The 14,338-nt window shown below is 54.1% G+C and overlaps 1 pseudogene across 1 annotated transcript; it reads right to left on the bottom strand.

Annotated features, from left to right (window-relative positions):
* Positions 1 to 3,008: 3,008 nt before the first annotated feature.
* Positions 3,009 to 13,896, bottom strand: LOC129543441 (serpin B6-like; annotated as a pseudogene). The gene is made up of 7 exons (XR_016036005.1): positions 11,736 to 13,896; positions 11,162 to 11,336; positions 9,282 to 9,435; positions 6,355 to 6,464; positions 5,260 to 5,402; positions 3,711 to 3,866; positions 3,009 to 3,523 (listed from the first exon to the last, which is right to left on the bottom strand). The product of XR_016036005.1 is annotated as a serpin B6-like (transcript).
* Positions 13,897 to 14,338: the final 442 nt, after the last annotated feature.

Consider the following 14,338-nt stretch of genomic DNA (forward strand, 5'->3'; position numbering starts at 1 on the left):
CTGACGGTTAAAAATGAACGTTGATTAACCAGGAGATTCCTGGGTCGAGGCTGACCCAGCACCACCCCCAGTGAGGTCAAGCCCACGAAATGGCACCAGGAGCTGAGATGAAGGATGCAGGAGTCACAGAGGAGCGCGTGGCTCTGCAGCCCAGTCAGAGGCTCGGGGCCCCTCCTCCGGCTCCTTGGTCTCACCCACCACCACCCTGCATGTCACGGCAGAAAAGGGGGACTTCAGCGTGGCGGTAGGGAGGGTTTTTTCCAGACCGACAAACTTCATGAAAACTACACAGATTGAAAGCTTCAGTTTCATAAAGAGGTTTCTCTCTAAAATCCCTGTTCAGTCCTAATGTGGATTTATGATGCAGAGGAAAGGACCAGGTTGGACCTAAAGAGACACTGAAGGAGCAAGTCAAGTGATAGGGGTAAAATGCCCTGAGCCTCAGACCTGCTGCAATAGCAGTGTGACTCAGAAAGGGGTAAGAGGTCCTGGTGGGCGGTGAGGGTGGCAGTGACCTGCCCAGGAGCGGAGAGCTGGGAAGGGAGGGCCCAGGGTGGTCCTCCACCAGCACAGCGGGAACAGGGAGTCGGGGGGATGCACAGGCTGGGGTACATGGGGTGGATGTATTGGGAGTGACCCCATGAAGGGGGCTGTAGAAACAAGAAAGGAGGCAGACATAATTCAGAAGCAATATTAAAATTCAAAATCAGAGTTTCAGACGAGTGTCTCTAAGCCCACGTTTAAGACATGTGCTAGCGTTGCTTGTATTTCCTGATCATGAATGTCTGAACCTGACTTCCTGACAGCAGTTACACCTATTTGCTCCACAGAGTTGGTGGGCAGTTTCCAGAAGACCCTGCATGTCACGTTTTTTCACTTCAGGGAGAAGTGATGGGAAGCTTGTTAGACGTCTGTGTCCACCATTGTTGTCGCGAAATACCACCACTGACTTTGCGCGTGACCCACTAGGCCCCGCAGAGAAACCTCCAGACACCTCGCTGTGCTGGAGATGTGCTGGGCTCCGACGTGAAGCGGGGCTGAGTGCGTGTCCAGCCAGCATTGCTCAGAGGCAGCGCCGCTGACAAGTGGGGCCAGATGACCACTCCTCCTGTGGCTGTCTGTGCACCTCCCACTGGAGGCCAGCTGCGCGCCCTCAGTTATGACAGCAAAAACGCCTGCAGGCGCGCTGCTTGTCTTCACGGGGGTCAGTGCCCACCAGCTGAAGACGGCGTCACCAACTCACTCAGGCCAGGAGGGCAGAAATCATGGTAGCCGGAGGAAGCCAGAGAAAATCTCTCTGGGACTGAATCTAACCTGGCCTGGGGAATACAGGGAAGAGCACATGTAGACATGAAAGTGAAAATGCTTCACCAGCGATTTCATAGAATTTTCCAGACCCAGCGGAGACCTTGTCACAATGAAGATTAGGTGATTCCTGTATGCCCCCCCACCCCCGATCCCCAGCCCGGCCAGACATCACCTGCTCCATGAGCAGAACCAGGACCCCGGGGAGCCCCAGGTGGGATCCCTGGACGCATCTCAGGCGAAGGAGCCCACACCCGGGCACTAACTGCTGCCGTTAGTTACATTTCATGTGAATTATATATGTGATGTCAAGTGTGCGTTGATGTCGTGCACGCGCGGGGCCAGCACACATGCACCCTGAGTGTGCGGTGATCGCCTGTCGGAAACACCTGTTCGCTCGCAAGCAGCCAGGCCTGGGCCCCACGCTCACCACCGGTGACTCTGGCCAACAGGCTCCGGGGGCGAGAGCCCCTCTCCCTGTGCGCCAGCCCCAGCACTCTCTGAGCCGGAACCACGCACACTCAGCGCTCAGAGCCGCAGCGCCGCACGCCGGGGCAGGGCAGGTGTGACCCAGCTCCAAGCAGGGCTGATGCGCCTGAGGAGTCAGGGGGGTCTGAGCCGAAAACCTCAGTCACCCCGACTGCTGCTGGCTCGCCTGCAGGTTGCGGTCTGCACTCCCATCCAGAACAGAGTTCCGCAAAGAGCGCAGCTGTCCACAAGAAGAGCCACGTTTAAATCCCATGTCCTCAGGTGGTTCGACAGAATTTTACCTTCATTTTCCATTCGAAGGATTCCTTAACGAAAGAAACCCCTTGTTCAGTTCAGTTCATTTCAGCTGCTCAGTAATGGCCAACTCTTTGTGACCCCATGGACTGCAGCACGCCAGGTTTCTATGTCCGTCACGAACTCCCGGAGCTTGCTCTTAACTCATAGCATCGGTGATGCCATCCTATCTCATCCTCTGTCGTCCCGTTCTCCTCCTGCCTTCAGTCTTTCCCAGCATCAAGGTCTTTTCAAATGAGTCGACTGTTCTAATCAGGTGGCCAAAGTATTGGAGCTTCAGCTTCCGCATCAGTCCTTCGAATGAACCTTCAGGACTGGTTTCCTTTAGGATAAACTGGTTGAAACCTCAGCCGCCTCTTTTTCTCTAGTACCAGTGGCAGGATGGAAAGTCACCCGGCATGAATCCATGGTTTGGTCTGAAATGCCTCCATCTCGTGAACAAAACCTATCTGCTCATCTCTGACCCCTGGGGGCAACTGAAAATGCCCAGGGAGTGTGGACGTTCAAGCACTTGAACAGGCCTCTGACCACAGACCCTGCAGTGCAGACCCAGCGGCTCGGGGATGGACTTTTCCCAGTCTGGGTCCATGGCCTCCCCTCTTCTGCTGGTTTCTGGAGGGCTCTCATTTGGGGGTCTCTGAGGCCCGCTCCCCCTCCCCATGGTTGCCTCTGCTTTGCTCTGTTTCACGGACAGGGCCACTGAGCAGAGGAGACAGGAAAGCCCCGCTCATCCTTCCAGGCCTGGAGCAGACAGCGCTCTCCCCGAGGGCCTGGACGGGGCGGGCAAAGGGAGGACCCAGACAGCAGGCAGCCAGTGCTTCTTGCCGGCATGACCACTGAGCGCCCGCCTCCGATGGCAGCTAAAGCTCCGAGAAGGCACGGGACACACGGTCACAGAAACACACACACACACACAGGCGGTCTCGATCAGCCCTTTATTTGTGGACTTTTGCCAAGGTCACCTGGGGTTCCAGCTCTTCGCAGAGACCGGGGAGAGCGGTGAGCAGCACGGGGGGCCTCTGCCACCTCATCACGGTGAGCAACAGCGGCCGCAGAACAGGATGGCCCCGGTCTTGCCGTGCTGGATGAAGAAGAGGAAGGGGCGTTCAGCATAGAACTGGTGCACGACACTCAGGCTTCTCCGCCTGATCCTGGACCCTGAGGTGGCCGCGGCCTCCGTGCCCTTCTCGGTGACCTCCAAGAAGGACTTGTGCACGACCTTGGACAGGTGCAGGCCTCGCTGGCACGACATCCCGCTGAAGTCGGCCCGGGCCGCCTCGAAGGCGTCAGTCATGCCCAGGCATCGGAGGATGCACTCCATGTCGTAACACTCCTCCAGGGTGAACCAGGGCAGGAACACCTTCACCTCCTCCTCAGCCAGCACGTCCGGCTTCGTCCAAGCGACGAATTTCTCGTAGGTCAGGGCCTTCTCCACCTGGAGCAGAAGGTAGAAGATATCAGGGTCTGCAGCAGATCTGCCCTGGGGACCGTCCACTGTGACCCACACTCCACGCCGAGCGGGCCCAGGGCAGCCTGCAGGATGCACGTGAGTTCCCGGAGCCCAGTGCCCGGCACGGATCCGGACGAGACCCTGGGCCCCTGGGCCCTGGCTGCCCGGTTACCGTGTTCAAGTCAGTGCTTTCACTGGGCAGCACGACGACCATGTTCAGCTCTTGGCCGACGTAGGGAAGCACCAGAATCTGGCTGCAGATTTCTGCAATGCAGGTTATTTTAAAGGTTGACCAATTGTACATCATTGGCACACGTTTCTGCACGTTCTATAAAGGAAATGGATAAAACTTAAGTTGAAACATGACCTGTGGACGAGTCATCAGAGCCGTCCACCTGAGCCCACACACTCTGTCCTGTCTTCCAGACCCACCCCAGCTCCGTGTTGTCAGCATGTCTGCACGGCTCCAGCTACCACCCCTGGTTCCCAGCGCTCAGGCTTTAGTCTGCTGTTCTCCTGCTGACCCAGGAGGTCTCCACTCGGACATTCCCGGCAGGACCTCTCCCCCAGCTCCTGCCTACCTGACATCTTCATCTGGACGCAAAGGAGCCTCCAGTTCGGCTCGCACACTGGCGGCTCATATTTCCCTCCTTCTGCTCACTCTATACTTTCCCATTTCTGCTCATGGTGACACCACTCAGCCCGCAGTCAAACCCGGGAGTGTCCTGGGCCCCTGTCCTTCCCACCCCACAGCTGACCCGTGAACAAAGCATGATGGCTCTACTTTTAAAGACAACAGGGCTTCCCTGGTGGCTCAAGGGTAAATAACCCGCCTTCCAATGCGGGAGACGCAGGCTCCATCCCTGGTCTGGGAAGACCCCACAGCCCAGGGGCTCCTAAGCCCACGCGCAACAACTACTGAGCCTGGGCTGAGCGCCGGGAGCCGCAGCTCCTGAGGTCACGGGCCTGCAGCCCGAGCTCTGCCCCAAGAGAAGCACCAGCTGGGGAAGCCCGAGCCCTGAGCTGAGAGGGCCTCCGCCAGGGCAGCGTCAGGAAAGGCTTGCGGCAAGAAGACCCGGCACAGCCAGAAATAAACAGATGCGATTATTAAAAGAAATGCGAACCAATCTGACTTGTGCTCCCTACGCCCACCACTCTCAGCCCAGCCACCGTCATCAGGAAAACTTCCAAGTAACCTCCCTGGTCCTGCACTCGGGCCTGAGGGGCTCTGGGAGATCAGAGCCACAGTGAGAGGCCATGGGCTCTGTGAGAGCTCAAAGGAGGGACACAGGAAGCAGGAACCCGGGCTGGGGAGACCGCTAGGGAGGCTTCTGGACGGCCCTGCAGAGAAAGGCGTCTGTGTAGGTAGCTACGGACGGGCTGGGGACAGAAGGTAGGATCCAGGCCCATCGAGTGTCGCAGCTACAGTCTGGAGTTTGAACTGGATCTCGGGAGTTCTGCGGGGCCCAGAGACCTGCGAGATGCCCGTGGGATGTGTGATACAAGATGGAACCCCCACAGCATGGACCGCCCCTGATGATACAGCAGAGGAGGAGCAGGGGCAGAGGAGGCCAGGGTTTGCCCGGATCCACCTCTGGGCCGCCAAGGCCATGAGAGGCACAGGTTCCCTGAGGTCAGCCTCCTCGCACGCTCCGTAAACCAAGGGGACCCCAGGAAGCATTTCCAAGAACCTCCCTCACTTTATGAAACATTATGGTCACCTTGCTGACTTTGAATGGCCTTTCCTCCGTGTGCTCTTTGTTAAACTGTTTAGCCCAGTTCCCTTTGAAGTAGATGGCGTTCATGAGAACCAGACGGGTCATGGGGTCAACTGAATTTGCAGAGAGCAAGTCTCTAATTTTACCTGCAAGGAAGATTTAAAGAGCCAGTTAGCTAACAGGGTTTCCTGGTGGAGGTGCTGGGCACAGTGTTACTGGTCTGTCCCCTGGAGGAGTCAGTCTGCAGAGCAGAGGGTTCACTGTCGCCCAGACAACCACGTACAGGGAGTTGTCTGGTTACTCACTAAGGTGTGTCTGACTCTTTGTGACCCCAGGGACCCTAGCCCACCAGGCCCCTGTGACCTTGGGTTCTGTAGGCAAGAATACTGGCGAGTTGCCATTGTCTTCTCCAGGAGATCTTTCTGACCCAGGGATCCAACCGGCCTCTCCAGCACTGGCAAGTGGATCCTTTACCATCTGAGCCACCAGGGAAACCCATAAAGGGAGCCTGGCCCCTAAAGGCAAATCAGCAAGAAAAAACCTTAAAATCACTGCTCAGAAAAATACCATGAGTTGCATAAAACACATAAAATGAACAAAAAATAAGGGCAGAATAATTCACAGTGTCAGAAAACGATCGGTCTACAACGTGAGGGGACCGTCCTGAGGGGGAGAGGTCGAAGCCAGTGTGGACAGCACGAAAACGAAGAACCGCAGGTGGACCAGGGCTTGACCGAGTGTCCTGCAGTGATGCTCAGCGACCCGCAGGCCCGAGCTCTGCTGGACAGGCAGGGAGGTGGAGCCCGCATGCAGAGTTTTCCTTCCGCCCTTTGTGAAAAGGTAGACTATATGAACATTAACTGCAACAGCGCAAAATCAAAGTGTGATTGCTCTGGAAGAGGTGCACCAAATATTGATGAGGAAGGGGAAAAGCTAGAGAAATGGATTACTGACTACATTTCAGAAGTGGATTTGAAAGCTTGCAGTTCTTTAAGATAAAAGCCCTTTCTGTTCACATGTGATGGTCTTGGGAAGGAACTGATGGATAATAAGGCTGATTCAAATACTGTGCAAAGAGAACTCGTGACACGTCCTCACCTTCTGTCTTTTCAGCTACCCAGGTGTTTATGTGCTTCCTGGCCTCCTCTGAAGCGCAAAGTCCAGCTCCTCCACCTCTGCTGGTAGAATTTGGTGACAGAATCACATGTCTACAGAAGCAGACAACGCCAACAGCTTACTCCTTCACTGCGCCAAACCTCAACACTGATCATTTGACCATTTCTTGTGTAATGTACAAATGAATGTGCGGAATTCACCTTCAATCCGGTTTCTCAGTTTTCAGCTACATTGAATAAATAACAGTAAAATCACAGGCTTCCCAGGTGGCACAGTGGTAAAGAATCCGCCTGCCAATGTTGGAGACGAGGGTTTGATCTCTGCGTGGGGAAGATTCCCTGGAGAAGGAAACGGCAACCCACTCTAGTATTCTTGCCTGGACAATCCCATGGACAGAGGAGCCCTGTGGGCTACAGTCCATGGTGTTGCTAAGAGTCAGACACAACTTAGCGACTAAACAACAAGAAAACAACCTTTCAAGTGAGGCAATCTGGCAACACTGCCCCCAACACAAGTTCTGGGCCTCACTCCCGTGTGACCCTGGAAAGGCTGCTGCGTCTCTCTGGCTTCCTTGCCCCCGGAAGCAAGGACGCAGCAGCAGCGCCGTCTCAGAGGTGACTGAGGACCAGGAGAGCTTGGTCTGCCCGGGGTCTCGTGGCTGAGCTCTCCCCACACCGTGGACGCCGCACCTCATGGTCCAGGCGCCTCATTTCACAGAACCCGCGCACCATTCAGGCTCTGCCAACCTGCTGGTCCGCTTCTCAGTCGGGGCTTTTGAACAGATGTCAGTCTCTCAGTCTAAGAAAACAGTCTGGAAGCAAAGTGGTCACCTACAAGTCGACACCTCCTCAGACCCTTGGTGATTTCAACAGCTTTTAAACACATCTGAAAGCAAGTGCCTGCTTCTTAAATTACTATTCAGTAAGTAATGACCAGTCAAAAACAAACTAAAGGAATTTCTAATTATACATTGCCATTGGTGTTGGATACTTAGAATACTCAATCACTATGAAATAACTGACAAATATTTCTCATATTTTGATTTTATATTCCCTATATAAATAATGCTTTATATATCAATGCTTTTCTTCAAATATCCACCAGAATAGAAAGGAAGTTTAGGAAAAGTATTCAATTCTTTCTGTTTACTTGAAATTTGCTTTTTGGTATATCTATGGCTTTTACAAAATGATAATACCAGGAGAAATAAATGGCAACCCACTCCAGTATTCTTGCCTGGGAAAGTCCATGGACAGAGGAGCCAGGCAGGCTGCATTCCACGGGGTTACAGGCCTGAGCATGCGTGCATGAGGGTGGAGGGAGACGGGTTGGTAGCAATAAACTGGCAGAAACAAAAAATAAAATGACAATAAACTAGCATATGGCTGAGACTGATCAAAACAAGGAAACCAGGGTGTAAAATAAATTCACACAGTGCTGTACAAACCGACAAATATTTGATCTCATGCTGACTACATTCACTAAACACCACCTGCCTTAAAACAGCGTCTGAAATCAGTGTGAAAAATAATGAAAAAAAATCATAGAACAGAATAAGATCGCTATCCTAAACATAAAAAGAACTCATTTAAAAAAAAAAAAAAGACATAAAGCCCAAAAGTAAAACTACACTAAGGACATATAAACAGGCAACTTTCAGAAAAGATACAAATGATTGATCGACATGAAAAGCTGCTCAGTCTCATGAGCAATCGGAATGTTCAGGCCCAGCCCCTGTGGCGCTGAGCAGAGGTGGGAAGGGCACCCGCTCCCCTTCCTGAGGACGACGGGAAGGGCTGCAGCCGTCGGGGCGGGAATGAGGCCGAATTCACTGAGATCTGAGAGCCTCCCTCTGTCCCTTCCTTCCAAAGTCCATCAGGAGTAGCAGGCACGCACAGGACAGAACCACACACACATCGTCCCTGCCGGCTCGGCCCTGGCTGGGCCCCACCCACGCCCACCCCGGGGGCAGGCGGCTGCGTCTCGGTAGAGCCACCCCTGAGGACGCCGCCACCACCGTGAGAAAGGCTGAGGCGGACACACACTGTTGCTGAGGCTGAAGCTCCAACACTGTGGCCACCAGATGGGAAGAGCCGACTCATTGGAAAAGACCCTGATGCTGGGACAGACTGAAGGCAAAGGAGAGGGGACGACAGAGGGTGAGATGGTTGGAGGCATCACCAACTCAATGGACACGAGTCTGAGCAAACTCTGGGACGCAGCAGAGGACAGAGGAGCCTGGCCTGCTGCAGTGCACGGGGTCAGACAGAGTCGGACACGGCTCAGCGGCTGAGCAACAGACACACGTGGAGTGAGACGCAAAGACTCTCTGTGCACAGGGGACACGCCTTACACTGGGCGTGGGGACAGGGCGTGGAAGAGCGTTTGGGAGGACTCTGGCTCTGCCTGCATTTTTACACAATGAGAACACACAGGTTACTTGAGCTGTTTATAAAAAAATTAAAAAAAAAAATGAAAGCACTGTAATTAAATAGAACAGAGTAAAAAAAAAAAAAAACTTAAAATTCTGCATAGGAAAAGATAATCAGAATATTTACATGTATAAAAATTGAACAAGTCTCACAATGCACAAAAAACTTCCGACCTGTGAAAAACAACATCAGAAATATTCTATTGGATCACTTCTTTGTTTGGGCCAACTCATCTGCAACTGGGGTATGATCCGTGTTAGTTCTCTGACAATCATCTCATCGAAGCTTCACTAACATGTGAACAGGCTGTTACAGGGCTCCTCTTACAGGCAATGACATAACGGTTCCAGGAAGCGTGAGGTCGTGACTGGGGTCCCACACCCCGCCCATCGTGTCAGTCTCAGGCCACAAGGCCTCTGCTGCACAACAAGGCCCGCCTCCTGGTCTCTATCTGCTTCAGGCAAACGGGAATATGACTTACCGAGAGGAAATCGTAAACCTTCTCTCCAAAAAGCCTGTTGTTGGTTCTGAGCAAGTACTGTGTGCAGGTCCTGTTAACTTCGCAGAGAAGGTTCTGGAAACCCTGGTGGACATCTTCAACTCCGACACTGCTCTTCCTTAGAGAAAGCATCTAAAAACAAAAACAGATAAAGATCCACCGCTGCAGCACATCCTGACTACAGGAAATGGACACAACACTAAAGTCAGCCTAAGAACCGCACTGATTCACCCCAGCTTAAAACAAGACTCACGCAAATAAAGGCACAGCGCCTCTGGGAAGCCCCCAGGCTGCCTCCCGCAGGGGCTCAGCCAGCGACGGCGGGCGCAGACATGCCCCTTGGCTAGCCCAGGGCCCTGTGCTCATGGTCTGCCTGCAGACAGGGCCGGTGGACATGCCTCCCATCTCTGCACAGACAGGCCACGTCTTTGGGTCTGGACTGGCCTCGGGACAGGCTCTGACCAGTGGGAATCAGGAGAAGTGGCTCTTCCTGGCCCAGGCCTCCATAAAGGCCTGGCAATGCCATGTTTGCGGTCTTGCCCCCTGTGGCCAGGGTGCAGACACGCCCAGCCATCCTGCTGGGGTCTCGTGACAATGCAGGAGAGCTGGCACACAGAAGGGAGCGCCTGGCGGGATCGGGGCCACTCCTGGCTCACGAGGAGCTCAGCAGGCACCATGCGGCCCCTGTCATTCCTGGTCGTGGGAGGTTTATTCGGGAGCCAAAAGGAGAAGGTCCAGACAGATGTCTGGCCCGGTTCCACCATAACATGAAGCTAAGCCTGGCGCGGGTTTTGAACCCAGCAGCCAGCCAGGGCAAGAGGGCCAGGGGGCACCCCTTCTGGAGGAGAGGACCTCGGGCGGGAGCCCTGGAGAGACGCCCTGTGCAGGGCAGGAAGGCCGGCGGTCCCCCGGAATTGGAATCTGCACAGGAGGTGCCCAGAGAGAGGGTGGTCTCTTCAGAGCCTGGGAGAGCAGGAGGGGAGACAGAGATGAGCTCAAGAGGGGACTGCTCCCTTTTCAGCAGCACTTAAAGGGAATACATGCGTCTCCCAGGTGGTGCAGTGGTAAAGGATCCACCAGCCTGTGCAGGAGACTCAAGACTCGTGGGTTCGATCCCTGGGTCGGAAAGATACCCCGGACGAGGACATGGCAAACCACGCCAGTGTTCTTTCTGGAGAATTCCATGGACAGAGGAGTCTGGAGGGCTAGAGTCTACAGGGTCGCAAAGCGTTGGACATGACTGAGCATGAGCACTGGCGTATTTGTGTCCCAACACTTGCTGGGTGGAGAGTGCAAATGTTTCTCACTCCCAGCCTCTCCAGCTGGCAGAGGATCCTGAAATGATGGCTTAGGGCAAAGGTCAAACTCAAGGCCCAGGCTCAAGGGTGGGATCGGGACTCTGTTAAACCTGGAGAAACTCTGGATCCCAGGCCCTTGGGAGGGGTAAGGGCACCCCACATGCAGGAAGGTTGTGACCCCCAGGGGGCCAGAGGTCAGCACCCCACTGCCAATGTGGCTCAGGAGCTGACGTCCACACGCTGCACAGCCCGCCTGGGGCTGGCCCTGGACTTCTCAGCAGGACGGGCCTCGGCCAGCAGGGCCTTGGGCAGCGGGTCTGAGCAGAGGCTCGATGAACGCTTGCTCGTTCAAGCCTTTCCTGCTGGAATTGGGTGCTGCGCTGTCAGGAGCCCCAGGGCACACGCCAGAGAGACAATGGATGGGAGGCCCAGGCACGGGGCAGACGGGGGAGTGAGGCCAGTCTGTCGAGCAAGGCCTCTGGGATTCGGATCGCGGACACCGGCTCACCGGCTAATGAAAGCGCATCAGCCGCCACCCAGAACCGGCTTCCCGAACGTACCTGGCACATCTGGGCTGCAGTGTTGTCCATGGTCCCCACGAGGACCATGGCCAGGGCAGAGGAGATGCTTAGGGGCAAGATAAACACATTGTTCGAGTTGTCCTCACCCAGCTTTTTGAGAAGGGTCAAGGCAAAGGTGCCGTTTGCTTCTGACAGCGCATCCATGGTGGCGAGTCTGAAAGGACGGATTTACAATCCGTGTCACGCAAATAAGGCCACAGGGCAAGGCATCTCACTCTGCTCTTATCTGTTGTCAGCACTAACGCTCTGCTTCAACAAGCAACATGTACACGCACAAAACTCAGCTTCCTCGGGGTTTCCCCGCTGCCCCAGGCCCAGGCCCTGCTCACCCTGCCTGGGACATGGGCTGTGGGACGCACCCACGTCCACTTCCTGGGCCCAGCTTCAGAGGTCGACAGCCCCGCCACGGAGGTTTTTTGATCCGAACAGGACACTGTGAGGATGGGCGGGGGTGCGTGAGTGTTCAGGGTCTTTCTGTGTGTGGTGGGAAGGGATGACAGGTGAGAGATCCCCAGTTCTTCTACAGAAAGCAGCTTCGGTCCTAGATACCAACCTGGGAGAAACAGCAGGTGAGCCCGTGGAAAGGGCCCAAAGCCGCAGGGCGTGCAAGCTGGCAGCCTCGCTCCGGGCCATGGGTCAGCTCCCTGATCTCTGCTCCCTGTATGAGGATGGGTGGCACCAGGTAATCTGTGCTCCTGATGGGGTACAGGGAAGCTCACCCCAAACATTCCACTGGAGCACATTGATTGCTCTGAAGTAAAGAGAATTGAGAAACAGCTTTTGCAAAAAGCAGACTCTGCTCTTCTCTGTTCCCCCTGAAAGCAGAAAATAAATCTCCACGTGGAAACACCCTCTCTGTCCCAGGAGGTAGAGAGACATCTTTACGGCCAAAGAGGGGAAAGAAAGGCTGAAAAGGTTGTACAAGAAACCAGCAAACCCTGGTACTTCATGAACTTGATACCCCAAGCAAAAACCCCTTGCTTGTTTCGTCAAATCTTCACACACACACACAAAGCTGCCTGCCTTGTTACTTCTTGAGTCTCGTATCTTTGAGGTTCGCACAAATTTCAGAGAGGTTGGATTTCTGCTATTGATTTGTCCTAGATCAATTTAATTACTAGACCAGCCAGGAAGATCATAGAGAAGAAACACTCCCCCACACACATTCTCTTCCATCTTTAATGTCCAATTTGGTTACTAGCTAAGTCGTATCCGACTCTTTTGTCACTCCATGGACTACAGCCTACCTGGCCCCTCTGTCCATGGATTTTCCAGGCAAGAACACTGGAGAGGGTTGCTACTTCCTTCTCCAGGGGATCTTTCCCACCCAGGGATTGAACCCGACGCTCCTGCATTGCAGAAGCATTCTTTCCACTGAGACACCGGCCTTAATATCCGATATGTTAACACTAATACAGAAAAAAGAAGTTCACTTGTCTTCAAAGGCCACAGCGAGGCCGCTAAAGTTCTTTTTCTCCACTGAAAACAGTTGCTGATGGTCATTAAAGGTGAGAGCATACCCACTCCCTGTAAAATCTCTAAACTGAAAAGGAAGGAATGAAGCATGAGGCCCAGAGGTTTATTCGGGATACTCTGACTGCAGAAAGTACATCAGTCGTGAAATAAGTGAACAGCCCATGCTGACGCAGGCCCCAAAATCAAACAGGAAGCGATGCTTCGTGCACTCCCCGGGGCGCTGGGGCAGAACACCTGAGCCAGCACCGTGCTCCCTGGAGGAACTCGGGAGGGTCCTGGTACCCAGGGCTGGTGAGAATTGCTCTGATGGTTCAGGCCCTGCACTCAACTCAGGAACAATGCAAGGAAAGTTATCAGAAACAACACAAAATGAGCATAATTAGCAAACTATGTGATGGGTGACCTGCAGGGAAGCCAGAATCAAGGGAGCAGTCTTAAAACTGGGAAAAGAATGGAGCAAAATGGGCTCCGGAAAGAGCTGATTTAAAAAGCAGCCTGTTTCTGCTGGGCTCCAAGGAGCAGAGGGAGAGCTGAGCACCAGGTCATGACTCTGCAGTCCAGCCTCATCACTGCGGCAGCGCCCCCTCACCCCAAAAAAGACAGAGCGAGACGGGTGGAGAGCAAACTGAAACATCCTTCTTAAAACAGAAACTTCACAGTCGAGAACCATGCATTTCCAATACTGACAAAGGAAGATCGGAATTCCTTCTCACACTGTGCAAATGATGCTATAAAGTGGTACCCCAGTATTCCCAGTGCAATTAAGAATTGCTGTGGCTGTTTAGTCACTAAGTCGTGCCCGACTCTTTGATGACCCCGTGGGCTATAGCCTGCCAGGCTCCTCTGCCATGGGATTCTCCAGGAAAGATCACTGCAGTGGGTTGCTTCGCCCTCCTCCAGGGGATCTTCCTGACCCAGGGTTCAAACCCATGTCTTTTACGTCTCCTGCACTGGCAGGCGGGTTCTTTCCCACTAGCGCCAGTGGGGAAGCCCCCGTGGTGGATTAAGGGTGTCCTAGTGAAGGGAGCCGCTCTCTCTGGAGGTTTGGCTCCTTTGTTGTCCCTGCCTGGGGGTGGTGGTGGTGGTGGTGGTGTGTGTGTGTGTGTGTGTTTGTTCTAATGTGTAATCGGATGGTCTCCGCCTGGTGTGTGTGTGTGTGTGTGTGTGTGTTTGTGAAGGGTGTCCTAGTGAAGTGAACCGCCCGCTCTGGAGGTTTGGCTCCTTTGTTGTCCCCGCCTGGGGGGTGTGTGTGTGTGTGTGTGTGTGTGATCTAATGTGTAATCGGATGGTGTGTGTGTGTGTGTGTGTGTGTGTGTGAAGGGTGTCCTAGTGAAGTGAACCGCCCGCTCTGGAGGTTTGGCTCCTTTGTTGTCCCCGCCTGGGGTGTGTGTGTGTGTGTGTGTGTGATCTAATGTGTAATCGGATGGTTCCTTCTACTCTACAGGTTTACTGGGGGATTACATCAACTGACGCCTGGCCCACAGTCGGTGTTCAATAAACGGTGAACAGACTGCACACGGTTTTCCTTCTTCTCATGTCCCGGTCTCGGCAGGTCCAGAACCCTTGGCGGTGTAAGGTGTGTGGCCTCCCCGGGCTCTGATGACAAGCCCTTTGTGTGATGCCTGCTCTCAGTGCAAACGGAAAAGCACGGTGGCTCCATTACTCGCATTTCGTGCTACT

This window comes from Moschus berezovskii, chromosome 23, assembly GCF_049115385.1.
Source record: "Moschus berezovskii isolate FMDL1 chromosome 23, NW_MosBer_1.0, whole genome shotgun sequence".
Lineage (NCBI taxonomy): Eukaryota > Metazoa > Chordata > Mammalia > Artiodactyla > Moschidae > Moschus > Moschus berezovskii.